Genomic DNA, 21332 nt, shown 5'->3' on the forward strand with positions numbered 1-21332 from the left:
TTACAAGAAACTGACATTGAATTTCTAAAAGCTATCGAAAATCATGAAAACAGGACGCCCATAATTGAGGAAACAGAAAAAATCAACCTTTCTAACAACGGTGACTCAAAACTAGTTCAAATTGGTTTAACTCTTTCTCAAGTAGAGCGGGACGATCTTATCAAGCTACTTTCAGAGTATGTAGACGTCTTCGCATGGTCCTATCATGATATGCCAGGGGTTGATCCAAGCATCGGTCAGCATACAATTCCCCTTATTCCAGGTTCAAAACCCATCAAGAAGAAACTCCGTCGCATGAAACCGGATGTTTCCCTCAAAATTCAAGAAGAGGTCTCCAAGCAGCTAGAGGCCGGGTTTATTCGAGAAGCAAAATATCCAGATGGATCGCAAATGTCGTCCCAGTTCCAAAGAAAGAAGGCAAAGTACGAATGCGTGTGGACTACATAGATCTTAACAGGGCCAGCCCTAAAGACGGTTTTCCATTGCCTCACATCGACATCTTGGTCGACAACACCGCAAATCATGCCTTACTCTCTTTTATGGACGGGTACGCAGGCTACAATCAGATTCCCATGGCGGAGGAGGACATGGAGAAGACATCCTTCATCACTCAGTGGGGCACATATTGCTATACAGTTATGTCGTTCGGACTAAAGAACGCAGGAGCAACTTATCAAAGAACAGCCACAGCCATCATGAGCGATATGATTCACAGGGAAATTGAGGTATATGTCGACGACATGATTGTCAAATCCAAAGAACGACACGAGCATACCTCAATACTTCAAAAGTTTTTCAACAGGCTCAGACAATACAACATGAGGCTCAATCCTCGAAAGTGCGCATTCGGGGTAACGTCAGGCAAGTTGCTCGGATATGTTATCTGTAATCCCCCGTAATTTTATACATTGTTTATATTTTTTACGTATATTTAATATATTTAAGTACAATTTGCGGATTTTAGAAATGAATATGTAATTAAAATATAATTATTTTATCTCATTTTGAATACTTTAATGACTTACGAAATCAAAATGTATTTTCGAATTTTACGTTAAAACGAATTCGAATTACGAAAATCGATTAAATTTAGAAAACGATCCTATCCGATTTTGGATTCGAATCCTAAAACTAAATTCCTAAGTCTAGCCCAATTGAATAAAGCCCAATATTATAAACCCATAACCCCATACTTCTACTCCATGTAAAACACAAAACACAAAACACCAAACCCCTCTATTCCTACTTCACGTAAAAACCAAAAAGGGCAAAACCCATCTCTCTCCTTTCCTGCTTCCTCTTCCTCCCTCTGCCCAGCCGCCGACCACCACGAGCACGCCACCAAGGCCGCCAGACCACCTCGCCGGTAAGCCACCGCTTCATCCCCTTCTCCTTCTTTCTTTCTCTTCCGTTCTCCTTTTTGTGTGACTCTCTTTCTCACTCGTTCTTTGTTGCCCGAGCCAACAGCCACGTCGCTGACCACCAGCTCTCACCACCACCTTGCTCGCGCAGCCCCCGCGTCGCCACCCAGCCTGCGCCGCCGCTGCCTTGTCCCTGCTCGCCGGTAGTTCTCTTTCCTCCTCCCTTTCTCTTTTCTCTTTTATTCTTTTGTTGTGGTTGTGTATTCAACTGATTGTGGATGACCACCACTCGTTCGCGCAGCCACCGCAAGTAGCACCACCGTGTGCCGCCGTCTCTCAGCCCTGCCGCAAGCCACCTCTGTCCGCCAGCCAACTCTCTCTCCTCCTTCTTGAATTGGTAACTTTCTTAAACCCTAAGTAACTAATTATTTTAAATTAAAGTTTGTTAATTTAGATTATGTTCTTAAATTAAATTTATAATTTTTATGGTAAATATGATTTTCAGATTTGATGTTGAGATTAAAAACGAATTAATTTTCAGTTTTGATTAATTAAAATTAAGATTAGGGCTTAATCATAATTTATTAACTTGAATTATGTTTTCTTGAATTAAAGTTATGGGTTTTGTGATTTAAATTATAAATTTGAGATTATATGGATTTTATAATAAAGTTATTAATTTTCAGATTATCTAATTACATTGAAATATTGATTTTTGATTATTTAAAGTATGAAATTCAAGGTTTTTATGATTATTAATCATGATGGGTTGAGTATGGATCATTGAATTGGTTGTGTTGAGATACTAGGAACGTAGATTGACCATGGTGAAGCTTTTAAATGAAATTATATTGCTGAAAATTTAAAGTACGATGTTTGCAAAAGTTTTCAACGAATTTCAATCACTAATTCAATAATCATGATTCTAGGAAATCAAATGTTTAAGTTTTGATATTGGGGAAAGTTCTAAATATGTTTAGGATGCATTTAGAATGCTTTCTTATGGTTGTCAATGATTAGGAATTTATTGGGATTATTTGTTGGTTGTTTTAGGCGGAGAATTCTCTTTAGGCGACTTTTGAAAGTGTTAAAGTGGCCTATCAGTTTGTTTACACAAGGTACGTACATACCTGTGTGCTTGGAATGTGTGCTAATTGTTGAAACCATGTTGAATCTTGTTGTTGAACTTGGTTATGTTGATATTATGGACGAACTGGGTTATATTGAATGTGCATGTTTAATACTGTTGGACAAACTTATTGAACTTATTTTGCACTATGAGAACTGTAACATGTTAGTATGGATGATTGATACAAACATGTTGGTTGGGAACACTAGATTATTCTATATGATTGGTTTGGATCGATTGGTTGTTGTTCCCTTTCTATCTTTTCACTACTTTATGAGGGCGGAGGACCTTGTTTAGTAAGTTGAAACTTTATGCCCATATACAGGGTTGCTCATGGTTAAAGGAAAGGTTGGATAAATTGGAATGAGTCTTGATTGATGCTTTTATGATCACTTACTTAATTCCAAGATAAAAACAGTTGTGAACAAATGTGAATTGTATGTCTTATGTAATGGTTGAGTCATAACGGAATCTCAATTTGTAAATCATGTAAAGTGAAACCGAATAGCAATAGCTTTAGACTGTGCACGTCTGAAGTGACGGACAAACAGGAGTTGGGGTTCATGGTGGTAGCCCATGGCCTTTTCTGGGACCGGATTGATCACCGTGTTCTATTTTTATTCAAACGTTCCTCGATATCGCAGGTCACTGAGGTTACGGAGTCGCGCCCGTACCTCGTCTTCCTTGGGGAAGACTTTTGGTTGGACAACTCGGTCCATTGTCTATTTCAACTAAAATAATATCATTGTCATTAAGTCTAGCTTAGCCTAGTCGAGTATGGTCGTCAAATTATTATGTTTTGTCTGTCCTTACTTATATTTATTAGTATCATGTTAGGGTTGTTGGTTTGATAGTATCATGCTAGGATTGTTGTTGTTTTAGTATGTAGTACTCAGCTTTGCTGATTACGTGCTTTGTTTGTGTGTGTTGATCATGGCTATGCCTTATTGATCCTGTGATGACCCATCTTTGGTGAGCAGTCTCTAAGGATCAATAAGCGTTGCCCATCTACAGGTTTGAAGATGATGCATCATTGGGATCGGGATTAGAGAGCTTGTAGTTCTATTCGTTTAATTAAGTGATTTAATTTGTTAACTTGGATTTGAAATTTGTCGTACTATTCGTATTTCCTTAATTCAGTTAATTGGTTTGGACCTAATATGTAATAGATTATTTATGAACCTAAAAGTTAGTTTTATGTTTTCCGCTGCAAAATTCTGAATAAGCCGTAACGTTTTCACACGGGCGATAATACTTTGATAATTCCCTACAGTTATATTTAAAAAGGGGTTATTTTAGAAAATGGGAATTGTTGGGGTGTTACAAAGTGGTATCTAGAAGCTAAGGTTTTACTTTAACAATTTTTTTTAGGCGCCTAACTATCTAGTTATTTAAAATGAATTTCTTAAAAATCGAGCTTCTACGCATTATAGTGTTCAAAAATTGGTACTTTTTTTTGGGGGGCCGATTTCCTTTTATCTTGTTTGAAAGTATATAATATTTCTTATTTAAGTTCGGAATTAACTTATTTATTCGAAACTTTTCGTTTATGTGAATTAAGTACGTTTTTCTTTATTTTCGAAATTAAATTAAATATATTCGAAAAAAATAAAATAAAAATCTTATTCCTTAAGTATATTTATTCGTTTAATATTTATTCGTTTAATAAATATTTATTCGTTTATTATTTATTCGTTTAATAAAAATTTCTTATTAATTATTCGTAAAAAAAAAAAAAAAAAAAAAAAAATTATTTTATCTATTCGTTTATTATTAATTCGTTTAATAAACTTTTTTCTTACTAATCGTTCTTGTTTTATTCTTTAAATTCTTCAATGTTTGACCTATTATGATTTATTATGAGAGATGGGTAATATAGGAAAGGGCATATAGGATAGAATTATATGTGCATTAGTAGTTAATTGCTAGCATAAGAAGTTAATTGCTATGTGCATGTGTTAAATGTTTAAGTGTTGCATGTAAATGTGCATAGAAATTGTTTGATTCCACAAAACTTATTGTTTTATTGAATTCTGATTATGCTTTGGTTGGGAAATCGTTAGTAAGATCTTAAGTTGTTTGTTTCATGAATAAAACGCTTCTTTCCAAGTACACCAACATAGGATCCTTCGAGAAGATCGACGAATACTGAGGATCTAGATTTCACTTCACAAATTTCCAAGGAAAGAACAAATAGACAAGATGCCTTAAACATTTGAAGTTGTAATAGTTAGTTTGTTCTTAAATGTTTTGGAGAATAAGTAGCAAAGCTACAACAGTTTAAAGTTAAAGCAATAAGAGTTTGAGTTATTCTTTATTCTTTTAAGGATGTATTAAACCTTTATAGAATTAGCAATAAAAGTTAAAGCATTCGTTTCCAATGTGAGAATTCCATAATTCGCCAACAATAGTTTATGTTTATGTCATAGAACTTTTAATTTTATTTTGAGGACAGGTGTGTTGTGGATATTTAGGATTGTTATTAACATTCTTTTGGGAAATAGAGTTAGATCATTGATTATCCAAAGGATCAAGAGTTTATTTTGGGCACGCAAAGAGAATGTTTTCTTCTTTATTCTACCTTATTATTCGCGATGATTGAAGTTATTCCTTGTTTCTCAGCTGAATGTTCTGCATGCAAATATCATTCGTAGATGATTGTTCATTTTATGTGAATTTTGGATGTTGGTGTGATATTACATTGCTAGAGGATAATATAAGTAAAGTTTTGAACCTGAATTAGAGTATATTAATCTCAGGTCGCGTTCTAGGATGACCAACAGTAATGACATAGATGCTGTTATTCGCCTCTTGGCGGAAAAGCTGACCCTACGTTTTTAGAAAACCGGGTTGGAGAGTTTGAGAAATCGTTTGGGGTTGTGAACTGTCCTGAGAATATGAGAGGGGGTCAAGTTGTCATGTATTTGAAAGATGATGCCGATTTATGGTGGAGAGAGAATAGAGTTAGGCTTAGCGCTGCTGAGAGATTCAATTAGGATTCAATTGTTACTGCCTTAAGGGAAAGTTTTACCCTACCTTTTATGAGAAAGCAAAAGTTTAGGAATTCATAAACCTTAGTATGAGGAGCACGACCATAGCTGAATACGATGCAGACTTATAGCATGACCACCTTAGGATTAAATGGGGAAACCTTTATGTCTTTAGATATTGTGTATGGGAAAGCTGCTCATATTTATGGCCTGTAGTCCAAAAGGGACAAGAAAAATGTTGTTGGGGAGAAAATAAAAGAGTTTAATGCTGGGGAAAACCAAAGGAATTTCAAGAGGAATATGAATGAGAATATCAATGGGAATGGAAATAGAAATAGAAACTTTCAAGGAAGGAACAAGCAGGGTCACAACAATAAGAACCAATATGAGAGAGTGTATCACTGTAAGATGTGCAATAACAACCATCCTGGTAGGAATTGTAAGGGAGAATTAATGAACTGTAACTATTGTCAGAAAAAGGGGCATAGGAAGTATGAGTGCGTTACTAAGCAGAAAAGGGAACAAAATGGTAATGAAGTGGTAACCAGGTGAAGTCGGGATTTAACCAGTCCAGAAATTAGAGTTCGAAGCCTATAGGGTCGCAAGACAGCCAAGGAAACCTCCATAAGTCTGCTAATTAGAATAACAACCATAACAAAGCCCCGGGTAAACTGTTTGTGATAAGTCGAAATGAAGCTGAACGACCTGTTGACTTAGTTTCTGTTACTTTTCTATTAACTCCGTGCTAGTTAGAAAGTTATTTGATCCGGGGAAAGCTTATTCTTTTGTTTCGTCATCTCGTATTAAGAGTCTGAAGTTAGTAGATTTTGAGGTGATTGATTTACCTGTTAGTATACCTACTGGTATAACCTTAAGGTGTACCAAGTTATTTAAGAACTTTCCTTTGAAGATAAAAGATTGCGTTTTCTTTTTGACTTGATAGAGTTTAATGAGAAACCTAGATGTAATTCTGGGAATGGACTGGCCAAGTTTTTGCAAGGCTAAGGTAGATTGTGAAATTCCGAAAGTAAGTTTAAGGAACCCTATGGGAAGGTTGACCTCATGTGGATGTTTTGAGAAGTCCAAGAACCTTAGTTATTTCTGTAATGCAAGTGAGGAAATTGATGAATAGAGAGTGTGAACGATTTTTCTGTAGTGTGTTAGAGGTGAGTAAAGAAGTTGGAGTTAAAATCGAGGATGTTGCCATTGTGAGTGGATTCATTGATGTGTTTCCGAGTGAAATTGCAAGTATGTTACCAGCTAGAGCATTTGAGTTCACTATAGAGTTAAATCCTGAAACGACACCTACAAATGATCTAATTAGGACACAATTGCAAGAGTTGTTTCGTTAAGGAGTATGTTAGGCCTAGTGCGTCACCGTGAGGAGCTCATGTGTTGTTTATTAAGGAGAAGGATAAGAGTATGGAATTATGCATCGAATTTAGGGAGCTAAACACCATCAAGAACAAGTATCATTTGCCTAGAATAGATGACATATTGGATCAATGAATTGGGCGAGTGTGTTATCGAAGAATGATTTGTGTTTGAAGTATCACCAATTGAGGATAGCTGATAAAGATATACCTAAGACCTCATTAGGACTCGTTATTGTCATTATGGGTTTAGAGTAATGTCTTTTGGGTTAACCAATGCACCTGCCATAATTATGGATTTGATGAATAAGATTTTCTACGAATCCCGAATTAAGTTCGTTATTATGTTACTGATGGTATCCTGATTTATTCAAGGAATGAAAAGAGCATAATGAAATCTTGAGGATTACTTTGGAGACGCTTAGATAGAATCTAGTTTTATGTGAATGAAGTACACAAATCTTGAAGTCATGTGCGTATAAGTGACACCGGTGGAAAAGAGAAGGACTATATTGATCGAAAACCACGTTACGTAAGGGAGTAAAATTAAGAGAAGATTCGAGTGGTCCAGGATTGTTAGAAATTTGTTGTCTTGAAAAGAGGGGAATATATGAATTGGTGAAATACTAGGATTTAAGCCCAAGAGTTATAAATCCATGAAAGGCGTAATGAGGTTCAGTAGAAAAGGAAAGTTGAGCAGAAGGAGTGTCTGTAGATCCTGCTAAGGTTCGAGCTGTGAGTGAGTGACCTACTCCAAAGAACGTGTCTAATATTTGAAGTTTCCTAGGCCTATTTGACTGTTATAAGAGGTTGTGAAGACTTTAGAAGAGAGCAAAACCAATGGCAAACTTGTTGAAAAAGGAATCAAAATTTGAGTGAAGTGAGAAAAGTGAGGAAGCTTCTAGATTTTAAAAGAGAATTTGACCTCCGCAACTGTTGTCGCGTCAATTGAAACCTTGTAAGCCTAATTACCAAACCCATGACCTAAAGTTAGCTGCTATTGTGTTACCTGCGAATATTTGGAGACATTACCTTTATAGGGCAACACGTAAGATCCTTACCGAGCACAAAAGTCTGAAACTTTGGCAATAAGGCCCAGTTGAATCTTGGGGACAACATCGAAAAATATACTGCTTTCCACCCTGCAATTGATGGTCAGCCTGGGAGGACTAACCAAACTACGGAATATATGTTGAGAGCCCGTGTTATTGACTTTAAGAGTAACTGGGGAACCACCTAGATTCGATTGGATTTCTTGAAAGATAGTTACCATACGAACAGTAAGATGTCACATGTTGAGGCATTGTATGGGAAAGAAGTGTAGAGGTTCCACTTGTTGGGATGATTTTAGTGAAAATATAGTATTGGGGGCAGAATTCGTTGAAGAAAGGAAATACCCAAAGTTATTCCCTGAGATGAGTTACGAGGGCGTAACTCGTTTTCTTTAAGAGGGGTAGAATACGATATAAATTCGCGCTTTTTACCTAATTTTATGGTGTTTTTATGCATTTTTATGCTTATTTTAGCAAATTATTCATGTCGATGCAAGTAAATAGATTCTTCGCGTAACAAATAGGTGTTCATGAGTAATTCAAGAAACTTTAAGTTGGCAAAAGAGTGTACATAAATGCCACAAGTATTTCTCCAATGAGAATGAGTTGAAAAGTTTGGAAAGATAGGTGAATTTTCGTGTCAAGTTTCGGGACGAAACTTCTTTTAAGAGGGGTAGATTGTAATCCCCCGTAATTTTATACATTGTTTATATTTTTTACGTATATTTAATATATTTAAGTACAATTTGCGGATTTTAGAAATGAATATGTAATTAAAATATAATTATTTTATCTCATTTTGAATACTTTAATGACTTACGAAATCAAAATGTATTTTCGAATTTTACGTTAAAACGAATTCGAATTACGAAAATCGATTAAATTTAGAAAACGATCCTATCCGATTTTGGATTCGAATCCTAAAACTAAATTCCTAAGTCTAGCCCAATTGAATAAAGCCCAATATTATAAACCCATAACCCCATACTTCTACTCCATGTAAAACACAAAACACAAAACACCAAACCCCTCTATTCCTACTTCACGTAAAAACCAAAAAGGGCAAAACCCATCTCTCTCCTTTCCTGCTTCCTCTTCCTCCCTCTGCCCAGCCGCCGACCACCACGAGCACGCCACCAAGGCCGCCAGACCACCTCGCCGGTAAGCCACCGCTTCATCCCCTTCTCCTTCTTTCTTTCTCTTCCGTTCTCCTTTTTGTGTGACTCTCTTTCTCACTCGTTCTTTGTTGCCCGAGCCAACAGCCACGTCGCTGACCACCAGCTCTCACCACCACCTTGCTCGCGCAGCCCCCGCGTCGCCACCCAGCCTGCGCCGCCGCTGCCTTGTCCCTGCTCGCCGGTAGTTCTCTTTCCTCCTCCCTTTCTCTTTTCTCTTTTATTCTTTTGTTGTGGTTGTGTATTCAACTGATTGTGGATGACCACCACTCGTTCGCGCAGCCACCGCAAGTAGCACCACCGTGTGCCGCCGTCTCTCAGCCCTGCCGCAAGCCACCTCTGTCCGCCAGCCAACTCTCTCTCCTCCTTCTTGAATTGGTAACTTTCTTAAACCCTAAGTAACTAATTATTTTAAATTAAAGTTTGTTAATTTAGATTATGTTCTTAAATTAAATTTATAATTTTTATGGTAAATATGATTTTCAGATTTGATGTTGAGATTAAAAACGAATTAATTTTCAGTTTTGATTAATTAAAATTAAGATTAGGGCTTAATCATAATTTATTAACTTGAATTATGTTTTCTTGAATTAAAGTTATGGGTTTTGTGATTTAAATTATAAATTTGAGATTATATGGATTTTATAATAAAGTTATTAATTTTCAGATTATCTAATTACATTGAAATATTGATTTTTGATTATTTAAAGTATGAAATTCAAGGTTTTTATGATTATTAATCATGATGGGTTGAGTATGGATCATTGAATTGGTTGTGTTGAGATACTAGGAACGTAGATTGACCATGGTGAAGCTTTTAAATGAAATTATATTGCTGAAAATTTAAAGTACGATGTTTGCAAAAGTTTTCAACGAATTTCAATCACTAATTCAATAATCATGATTCTAGGAAATCAAATGTTTAAGTTTTGATATTGGGGAAAGTTCTAAATATGTTTAGGATGCATTTAGAATGCTTTCTTATGGTTGTCAATGATTAGGAATTTATTGGGATTATTTGTTGGTTGTTTTAGGCGGAGAATTCTCTTTAGGCGACTTTTGAAAGTGTTAAAGTGGCCTATCAGTTTGTTTACACAAGGTACGTACATACCTGTGTGCTTGGAATGTGTGCTAATTGTTGAAACCATGTTGAATCTTGTTGTTGAACTTGGTTATGTTGATATTATGGACGAACTGGGTTATATTGAATGTGCATGTTTAATACTGTTGGACAAACTTATTGAACTTATTTTGCACTATGAGAACTGTAACATGTTAGTATGGATGATTGATACAAACATGTTGGTTGGGAACACTAGATTATTCTATATGATTGGTTTGGATCGATTGGTTGTTGTTCCCTTTCTATCTTTTCACTACTTTATGAGGGCGGAGGACCTTGTTTAGTAAGTTGAAACTTTATGCCCATATACAGGGTTGCTCATGGTTAAAGGAAAGGTTGGATAAATTGGAATGAGTCTTGATTGATGCTTTTATGATCACTTACTTAATTCCAAGATAAAAACAGTTGTGAACAAATGTGAATTGTATGTCTTATGTAATGGTTGAGTCATAACGGAATCTCAATTTGTAAATCATGTAAAGTGAAACCGAATAGCAATAGCTTTAGACTGTGCACGTCTGAAGTGACGGACAAACAGGAGTTGGGGTTCATGGTGGTAGCCCATGGCCTTTTCTGGGACCGGATTGATCACCGTGTTCTATTTTTATTCAAACGTTCCTCGATATCGCAGGTCACTGAGGTTACGGAGTCGCGCCCGTACCTCGTCTTCCTTGGGGAAGACTTTTGGTTGGACAACTCGGTCCATTGTCTATTTCAACTAAAATAATATCATTGTCATTAAGTCTAGCTTAGCCTAGTCGAGTATGGTCGTCAAATTATTATGTTTTGTCTGTCCTTACTTATATTTATTAGTATCATGTTAGGGTTGTTGGTTTGATAGTATCATGCTAGGATTGTTGTTGTTTTAGTATGTAGTACTCAGCTTTGCTGATTACGTGCTTTGTTTGTGTGTGTTGATCATGGCTATGCCTTATTGATCCTGTGATGACCCATCTTTGGTGAGCAGTCTCTAAGGATCAATAAGCGTTGCCCATCTACAGGTTTGAAGATGATGCATCATTGGGATCGGGATTAGAGAGCTTGTAGTTCTATTCGTTTAATTAAGTGATTTAATTTGTTAACTTGGATTTGAAATTTGTCGTACTATTCGTATTTCCTTAATTCAGTTAATTGGTTTGGACCTAATATGTAATAGATTATTTATGAACCTAAAAGTTAGTTTTATGTTTTCCGCTGCAAAATTCTGAATAAGCCGTAACGTTTTCACACGGGCGATAATACTTTGATAATTCCCTACAGTTATATTTAAAAAGGGGTTATTTTAGAAAATGGGAATTGTTGGGGTGTTACATTATCAGCTCTCGAGGCATAGAGGATGATCCTTCGAAAATCAAAGCAATTCTCGAGATGCAACCACCAACGAATGAAAAGGAAATTTGGGGTTTTCTCGGCAGACTACAATATATCAGCAGGTTCATTTCAAGACTCACAATGATCTGTGAACCAGTATTTTGAAAGCTCCGGAAAAGCGAGCCCAAAGTGTGGGATGACGATTATCAGCATGCATTCGAAACAATCAAGAGCCACCTTTCCAACCCACCAGTACTAAAACCAGCAATGCCAGGGATTCCCCTCAGGCTCTACCTCACAACAACAGATTTAGCAGTGGGACCTATGCTTGCCCAGGAAATTGAAGGCAAGGAGAACGCCGTATACTACATAAGCAAAAAGCTGATCGAGTACGAGACCAAATACACTCAGCTCGAGAAACTCAGCATCGCCTTGGTTTGGGCCACAAAGAAACTACGGCACTACATGCTCTCCCATACAATACATGTGATCAGCAAAGCGGATCCTCTCAAGTATCTATTCGAAAAACCAGCACTCAACGGGCGGTTGTCCAGATGGTTGGTCAATCTAGCAGAATTCGACCTCAAATACATTACACAGAAGTCTATCAAGGGTTCAACAGTCTCAGATTTCCTAGCCGACTGTCCTGTCGAGGCAGAAGAGGAAGATTACGACTTACCCGACGAGAAAATCTTAATGACCAGTGATGACAGTTGGTCAATGCATTTTGACGGTGCTTCCAACCAGAACGGATGTGGTGTTGGAGTAATCTTAGTAGCTCCAGACGGCACACACATTCCGATATCAGCAAAAATACAATTCAACGTCACAAACAATGCGGCAGAATATGAAGCATGCATCATGGGCCTGGAAGCCGCCTTAGCATTGGGCGTCCAGAAACTTCGAGTGTACGGGATTCCTCCCTAATCATCAATCAAATTTCCGGCAAATGGAAAGTAAGAAGCGAGAGCTTAGCTCCATACCATTCCTATCTCGAACAGCTGTCTGAACAAATAGAAGAGCTTCGCTACACCTACCTCCCGGTAGAGGAGAACCAATTCGCCGATGCACTGGCAAAACTGGCTTCAATGATCAACATTCCAAGCAGTATGGCTAAAATGCCACTTACAATTGAAACACGTCAAGAAGCAGCATATGTCCATGCTATTGACAGCGTCGAGCAAGACGAAGATGAACCTTGGTTTACAGACATTTAAAGGTATCTACAAAATTCAAAGTATCCCCCACACTTTTCAAGTAAAAATCAAAGGGCTCTACGATTACAATCAGCCAATTTCGTCATAGAAGGCGGCGTTCTATACAAAAGGTCCCTTGGCGGTCCTAACCTCCGATGTTTTGACAAGCACGAAGCTCAAAGGGTCATGGACAACATACATGCTGGAGTCTGTGGCACGCACATGAATGGGAAGATGCTAGCCCTCAAGATCATCAGGGCACGATACTATTGGACTACCCTCGAACGGGACTGCTACTTCTTTGTCAAGAAATGTCCTACATGTCAAAAGTGTGCGAATCTGAAGCACATTCCTCCATCACTACTATACTCTCAATCATCACCGTGGCCATTCTCAGCCTGGGGTATCGACGTCATCGGCAAAGTCACTCCAACAGGCACCGGGGGTCATGAGTTCATACTGGTCGCCATCGACTATTTCACCAAATGGGTCGAGGCCAGATCATTCAAAGTATTGGGTTCCAAGCAAGTGGCCCAGTTCATACAAGAAAACATCATATGCAGATACGGTGTTCCTCACGAGTTCATCAGTGACCAAGGAACCCATTTTCAAGGAGAGTGTGAAGATCGATTCACCGAGTACAAGATTCAACATCATCGCTCTTCACCTTATCGCCCACAAACCAATGGGGCCTTCGAAGCAGCCAACAAGAATGTCAAGACCATCATCATGAAAATGACTACCAATTACAAGGACTGGCCCCAAAAGCTGCATTTCGCATTGTGGAGATATCGAACTTTAATTCGCACTTCAACTGGTGCAACTCCGTTCTCATTGGTCGTTGGAATGGAAGCAGTACAGCCTATCGAGTTAGAGATACCTTCTCTAAGGATAGTCCTCGAAAGCAAAAAACCCAAAAGCTGCATGGGTACAAGCTAGATATGACGAACTAGTCATGCTCGATGAGCGACGGCTTCAAGCCGCTCACCAAGTACAAGTTATCAGCGCCGAGTGGCCAGACATTTCAACAAAAGGGTCAGAACCCGAAACATCAAGGAAGGCGAGCTTGTCCTGAAAGCCCTTCGCAAAAGCACCATGGACCCAAGGGGAAAATTCAAACCCAACTGGGCAGGCCCATACATTGTCAAGAAAATCCACTCCGGGGGAGCAGTCGAACTAACAGACATCGACGGAACAAAATTCAGATCTCTGACCAACCTCGATCAACTCAAGAAGTTCTATGTCTAAGTTCCATGTTCAAATTCAAAAATCCCAATTCAGGTCCTGTAAGGTAGTCAGAACTACGTCCGGCCTGATTCCCTAACGGGACACGTAGGCAACCTCATTTCGAGGCCCGACCACTTTAATACAAAAAAAAATCAAAATTTCCTCAATTAAGGGCATCCTAAAAAATCAAATCAAATCAAAATTCTAAATTAAAATTGTTGTTGTTTTTATTCCAAATGTGCTAATTCAAAGCAAAGCATGTTCAAGCGGAATTTAACACAATAACTCTTTATTTGGCCCTAAGGCCTTCAAAGCTAATTCAAATACAAAGTCAGGATCAAGTGAAGCAAAGTTCAAAAGCCTTTTCACTTCCTAAACACATCTTCTAAACACATCATTCCAAACACATTCCAAACACAATTCATTCCAAACACATTTAGCCTACAAAGATCTAGGGTCGGGCGACTATGCTCTCGAGTCTTGGCACCTTGAGTACTATCCCCTAACTCCTCCCGCAATCAATCATCAATCTTCCCCTTGCCCAAGCGGCGGGAGAAGGAACTTGCAAGCCTTCCAAGATGGGAGGACGACGAACCTCCTTTGGATTCCGAACGGTCAAGCACCGGATGGGCCACACTCCAGTCACCTTCCTCATTGTCAATTGATGCAGGACGTCTAGCTCTAGAACCTCGGACTCTAGCTGGTCCGGAGAGAGAAATGTCCTTCTAGGTTAGGCCTCTCATCCATACAATATACCCCACAGACAAAGTAACTGGCTCAGGTGGGAACTGAATACTCAAGAATGGTTTGGCAACCAAATACCGCCTCCAAACTTCAAGTCGACTCGCATTCAGCACAACAGGTTTCGGGTTCTCTTCAGTACGGTCCGGGATCTCTTGTTGCAAGCCATATTGTCTCATCACTCGAGCAGGCGATTAGAAGACTAGAATTGTGAGGCTTGGCACCCACAAAGCAGTAGAACCAGGGGCATGTCTCATAGCAGAAATTCCCCACCAAGGAACTACCCACTTTATACAAGATTCAATCCTAGAGAGTGCACACCGCCACTCATCCAATGAAATTCGGTCATACAATGTGGGTCGCACAGTAAATCCCTTTCTATTATAGCTTGCCATATTCTCCGGTGGTGCCACCAACATGAGCCTCTCCATAAGCCAAACCTTGGGGAGTATACAAGAAGCACATTTCAAAATTCAACATTCAAAATTCAAATACAAGTACAAATTCAACATACAAGAGAGCTCCAGACCCTTACTTGGAGTAGCACCGGGCTTCTTGATGGCAAGGAAGAGGGGTCCGACTTCAGCATATCAAGGTCCATCAATGTCTCGCCAATCACAAGCGGCATTGGGTCCCGACCATTAGCAAACTGCTCTACAATTTCTATTAGGGAGGCATCACCATTGCCAAACCCCTGTTTCGAAAAGAGAAAGCGAGCGAAAATACAAAAACTCAAAGCTCTCAGGCGGAATACTTTGGGAACATCAAGCCCAGCAAAGTAGGTGACAATTCCACCCCTCTGCCATATACAAAAGCACTCAAAAGTGGGGGCTTCAAGCCCAAATACCTTTCAAAACTCAAGAAAAAGTGTTCTTCAACGCTAGGCATGCATGGCTCCAGCATGATAGGCCACCCCAATATAGCACTAAATTCCTCAGGGAGGGGACATACCTCATTATTTCCAAAACGGAAGACATGTTGATTTGGATCCCAAGCCTCCAGAGCAGCAAGAATGAAGTGCAAATCCAATTTTACAAACCGGAAAGAGACGAGCACCCCAAGATTCATGCCATCAAGCTCCCTTTTCTACAATTTGCCTAGCGAACCAAGCCACGAGTTCAAGGCACTCTCAAAGCAGTATGCAATGATAGCAGGGAAGGATTGATACAAAAAAGAATTCGACAACTTCCCTATTTATACAAGAGTCGGCTTGCACGACAGCCAACCGGCGCCAGGCGCCAAGCCTGCGTCAGGCTCAGGGGCCTGCATCTAAGGACGAGGCCACCGTCCTCTCTTATGACTCCGAGTACACACTCTTTAGTGCTTCGGACAGCAGAGTACAACCTCCATTATTCATGTTTCCAAAGCCGCAAATCGCGCAACTTCAAGCAGTCCGGATCAACGCTTCGGGCAGATTTCGGGTCATTTCAAAATTCAAGCATTCTAGTCCTAGGCTGGCGTCCTAAGTCGAGTCTGCATATGCATAGCAAGAGTTGAATATACTTTCACTTGCGCTTTTCCTAACCAAAAAACCTCAGTCAAAGTGGGGGCTTATAGTGGGTTTATACACCCGAAAAAAATGGGCAAATTGTTTTTCAAATTTTTTGCAAATTTATCATGCATGCATATAGCTACAAAATTTCAAGGCACACACAACGCATACAATTTCAAGCATTCAAACATACAAAGCCAATCTTCAAAAAACTTCAAACCAATTCAAGTTCAAAGCCAATTCAACCATACAAAATTCAAGTGTCAAGCCATACAAATACAATACAATCCCGCCTATACAAAATCAACCCAGGTAAGCTGGAACTCGCTACCATGCAGGGTCAGTCTGAATCATAACCAGCAGAGACATCAATCACGGGTGCCTTGTCCCTGTTACGCCTCCTAAGGCGCTCCAGCTGCCGATCCAACTCCGTCCCAGGGGTACTAGGATCCTCCTCCGAGATACGAAGTGTGCCAGTGGAGGGATGAACTCCCTGCCGAGGAGAGGAATACTGATAAGGCGGCGGCATCGACATATACGGGTACGACCCAAACATCTGAGTCTAACGCATCCTCTCCATCTCCGCATAGCATGCCCATGAACATGCACCCCAAGGCTGAGGACCACTTCCTCCGAAGTAGTAACCGGAAGGAGGAACAAAAGGTCGTGAACCGCTAGCACCTCCAAATGAATGCCTGGTGGGATCAACATGTACAAAAGGGGAAGCTCCCCGCTCAGCATCAAAATGCCTCTGATGAGCACCAGCACCGGACCCTTGTCCCAGCTCCAAGCTCGGTCCCTTTTGTCCCAAGGACGTCTCCGCCTGAGGCTCTCTGTCAACGGAATCTCTACGGTCTCGACGGCGCTCCTATACAAATACAATTTCAGGAATCAATTTCCCGGTTTGAATTTCCGGTATACAAGTTTCAAGATCAAGTGAGATACCTCTCTGTTCCGGCCAGAAAGCTTCGGGTAAGCTTGGCACACTGTCTCTTCCAAGAATCAAGCAAGAGCATCCAGCGACGCACTCTCACCCGAGGCGCCTGCATACAAAATTCAAGATCAATTTTCCCGTACAAAGTTACAAACAGTTTCAAAAATGCAACAGTACTTACAGGGGCATAATGCTCAGGTAAAACATCATATGATTTCCGGTGCGGAGGAGAAGCCCAAGGAATGGTCTCCACCACCTCTTCCCCGTCCGAGTTCTCATAGCGGAGGATCCTATCAGCATGAGGAATGTCCTCAGGATCAACCTCCTCCTCCTACATAATCATACAATCATACAATCATGCAAGAATACAAGAATACAAGATACAAGGTTCAAAAGCTCACCGGCAGTACGAAGCGTACTGGTGGGGCCAACCTCCTCAGGAAGTCATCATAGCTGCCCTTCCTATGTACAAACTCCCTCCAAGAGCGGCAAACAGCCTCGCCCCTAGCCTCCGCGTAGAGTCGGGCAAGATCTTCATCCAGGGCCAGCATGGACTCCGGTGGATCCTTGGGGACAAGCCTATCCCCTGAATGGTGTTGAAGGGACACTCGCTCCCCCAGATACCACATATGGCGGTACACCTCTGGAAGCAAAACCTGCCGCCCAGACTGGAAATGGGCACGAGCAGCCGCGTTGGCGAAAGGACGCCATACCACCTGCAAAGCAAACAACTCAGGCAACAGTACAAATACAAATACAAGAGATAAAAGCAGTAAAAAAGATTACATCTTCAGCGGATAGAACTCTCCAAGCCCTGCGAGAAGCCGCCAGAGACGCACCAACGCGCACCGCTCCTGTCCAAGAGGCAGCATACGGGTAAGCCGCATCTCTAGTACGCTCCGGCGCCAAAGTCGGAAAGTGCTCATAGATCCAAATCTTTCAAGGAACAAGCAAAACATCAGTCAAGTTCAAAATACAAGCATACAAGTACAAAGTACAAAGTACAAGGAGTCTCAAATACCTCCAGCACGCTCCATAGAGCAGCCATGCTTGGGTCATTCCCCAGTGCAGTCTGGGAGGCCCGCTTCATCTCGTACAAAAGGTGGTTGTATGCCAAGCCACCCCAGTTATAGCTCGAAACAGCTCCCAAGTCCCGCAAAGCGGACAAAAATTTGATGTGCACCCGACTGTTCCTACTCGGGGCCATCACTCTGCTCACCAAGGCTAGGAGGAAAAGCCTAACCCTCTTCTCCGCGGACACACCCCCACCGCGGATAGCCTCCACAATCACCTTCATAGAAGCGTGAGCATCGTCATCCGACAAGTCAACAACAGGGCCGAGCAAGTCCCTGGCAGCGGCCGAGCGCCACGTCAGCTCAGAATCAAAGGTCACATTCCTCTCAGAAAAAGGAAGACCTGTAATCATAGCAAATTCAAGAGGGGTAATAGTGATCTCCCCCATGCCATGTGGAAAGTGTTGGTAGTATCCCACCACCGCTCTAACAAAGCCCACAAACGGTTTTTAATCCTCGTTCTCCTCGAAGAACCTCCCATGGTGCGCCAGAAATCGGCCAGGCCCGTCTGCGACCAAATCTCCATAGCCTCCTCATCAGCACGGAGAGCTTTAAAGGCCCTCTGAACCTCCACCAAGGACCAGTAAATACGGAACGGCTTTCCATCGGCCTACATGTGAACGAGTTAGCTGAAGACCTATACAATTACAAAGTACAAACCCAAAACACAGTACAAGACTCACCACACCAGCGCGAGGCCGCTGAGACAGGTGCTAATCCGGCCGAAACACCAGGTCGGAAGGGATCCAACCAGTACCAGGGAAAGCGGGCGCATCTCGGGGAACCATACCCCCACCTGGCGCATTTATTGCAGCCGCTTCATCATCCGAAGCGTCTTCCTCGGCGGCTCGAACCTCAGATGATTCAGCGAGCTTCCTCCGAGTGTGACGAGGCATACTAAATCAAGTAGCATACAAAGTGTCAAAATTCTAAACTGGGGGTTATCCTATACTGGCCTATACGAAGTCAAAAGATTCGAAACAAAAATCTTAGTGGACCTCTAGTTCAAGATACAAATTCCTACACCAACGCCTAGGCTACCCAAGCCGAAGCAGGTATTCAAGTTCTACACCAACGCCTAGGTTATCCACGCCGAAGCAGGTATACAAGTTCTACATCAACGCCTAGGCTATCCATGCCGAAGCAGATACAAGTTCAAAGATTTTTTTTTTTTTAAATTCAAAAAATTCAAAAGTACAAGTTCCAACAGTTCAAGTTCAAGTGGCTATCAAACAGTTTTCTACAAGATTCAAGAAGCTTAAGCATACGAGCACCATTTTAAAGTACGGAAAATCAAGACTACATGCAATCCTAGAGTTATTTCATAAGCAAAAACATGGAAAACTTACATGGACGAGGCAAGAACAAGATCAAGGGAAGAGCTTAATCGACCTTTGAGAGAGAAAAGAGAAAAGAATTCAAGAGAGTGTGCCTCAAAATGGCACGGCAAGAAGAGATTTTATAGCTCAGCCCCGGGCCAGGCACCGCCCCAACGCACTGCGCCGCCCTGCTGCATGCGCGAATATTTCAAGAATACAAAGTCCAAAAAATACAACGACTCAGGCGCCCAACTCCCAACGGACCCAAGCTCCGGGAAAGTCATTCGAAATTTCAAAAATATAAGGGCCAGTAAAAAGCTCTTATCCCCCGCAAAGCACATCCCCAACGGATTAACTCCGGGTATTCAAATTCAAAAATTCAAATTTTCGATGCCAAGCTCTGTCCCGAGCTGAAGGCGGAAAAATACAAGTACGAACCGGAGTCATCACCAACCGCACCGAGGTAGACTCTATCCTTTTTTCTAACGCCTGTTTTATGCAGGTACCGGCGTACAAAGAGTGGTCTCGATTGCAGAACATCTTGATCATTCTCCGTCCCTTTCGAAATACTTTGACTTGCGCTTTCCTAACCGAACGCTCAGTCAAAGTGGGGGCTTCTGTAGACACCTAATTTGTGTCTTCCCTTTGGGATGATGACGATACCATTATCCTTGTTAAGTGATTGGAGTAACTCCAGGCGGAAATCCCAATTGCTAAGAATATTTCCAAATTCAAGATCCAAAATCCAACCCCCGAGACCGTTCCCCTTTCGGTTCTCGGTACAATATACAACTTTCCAAATCCAAGTACAAACTCAACTAGTAGACCATCCCATTTGTTTTACTAGGCCTTTTCCACTCAAAATCATATAAGGAAAGTCAAATTCGGGCGCCGACCCACAAAACCGAGCATGCTGGGCCCCGTCCCGTAAAACCGGAATTCAAAAACCCGAGAAAGGCTTGTATTTAGAAGCTAAACAATGCCTTAACCTCCAAGCAAATAAAAAACACCAAAACTAGTACGATTCGTACAACATGTACAACACTACAAGACGAAACAAGGACGATTCCCCGTCCTTGCTTTGGCGGCATTCAAGCCACGTCACCAGCGCCCTGCGCTGACGTGTGCTGGTGGAGAAAATAATGCCCTTGGTCCAAGTATGCATTTAATGTTAAGTCTAATAAATGCGGTTCAGTATTAATTAACAAGTTAATAATTCAGTGAGATCAAGTGAGCTGAATGCCTAGCTAGAGGCCGCTTCAGTTCAAGTGGAATTAATGATATTAATCCACAACTTACTCTTGACTGAACCCGTAGGGTCACACAAATAGTACGTAAACGGATCAAGTATTTAATGGCATTAAATACTCCATCTATGGGTATTCGGAATCGACGGATCTTGGTTTCAGTGGGAGCTAAGATCGTCAAAGGCAAGTAAATGAATACTGCGGAAACGATGATGTTGCCGGAAACGGAAATATGGATCGTATCGGAAATATAAATATTATCCAAGTCGTAGATGTTGCCGGAAACGGAAACATGTTACGTATCGGAAAGTATTATCGGAAATGGATATATTGCCGGAATCGGAAATATTGCCGGAAACTGAAATATTGTCATAATCGGAAATATTATCGGAATCGGAAAATAATTCAGGAAACGGAAATATTAAATATTTGTTCGAAACGGAAATAAATTCCGGAACCGGAAATGTTAAATATTGTTCGTATCGGAAATGTATTCCGGAATCGGGAATTTAATCGGAAGCGTATCGTACGAATTAGCATCGAGTCCTTGCTAGACGAAGGCCCAGCACGAAGCCAGGCCGTCGCCCAG

At 40.8% G+C, this 21332-nt stretch overlaps 2 long non-coding RNA genes across 2 annotated transcripts; both read left to right on the forward strand.

The window, feature by feature from the left end:
• The first annotated feature begins 896 nt into the window (after positions 1-896).
• LOC110776644 (uncharacterized) lies at positions 897-3705 on the forward strand. The gene is made up of 5 exons (XR_002530212.2): positions 897-1366; positions 1468-1564; positions 1663-1758; positions 2415-2479; positions 3471-3705. It is a non-coding gene; the product is annotated as an uncharacterized lncRNA (long non-coding RNA).
• A 3663-nt stretch (positions 3706-7368) lies between these two features.
• Positions 7369-11405, forward strand: LOC130459691 (uncharacterized). The gene is made up of 5 exons (XR_008919276.1): positions 7369-9066; positions 9168-9264; positions 9363-9458; positions 10115-10179; positions 11171-11405. It is a non-coding gene; the product is annotated as an uncharacterized lncRNA (long non-coding RNA).
• Positions 11406-21332: the final 9927 nt, after the last annotated feature.

Source organism: Spinacia oleracea, chromosome 4 (assembly GCF_020520425.1).
Source record: "Spinacia oleracea cultivar Varoflay chromosome 4, BTI_SOV_V1, whole genome shotgun sequence".
In the NCBI taxonomy this organism is placed as follows: domain Eukaryota; kingdom Viridiplantae; phylum Streptophyta; class Magnoliopsida; order Caryophyllales; family Amaranthaceae; genus Spinacia; species Spinacia oleracea.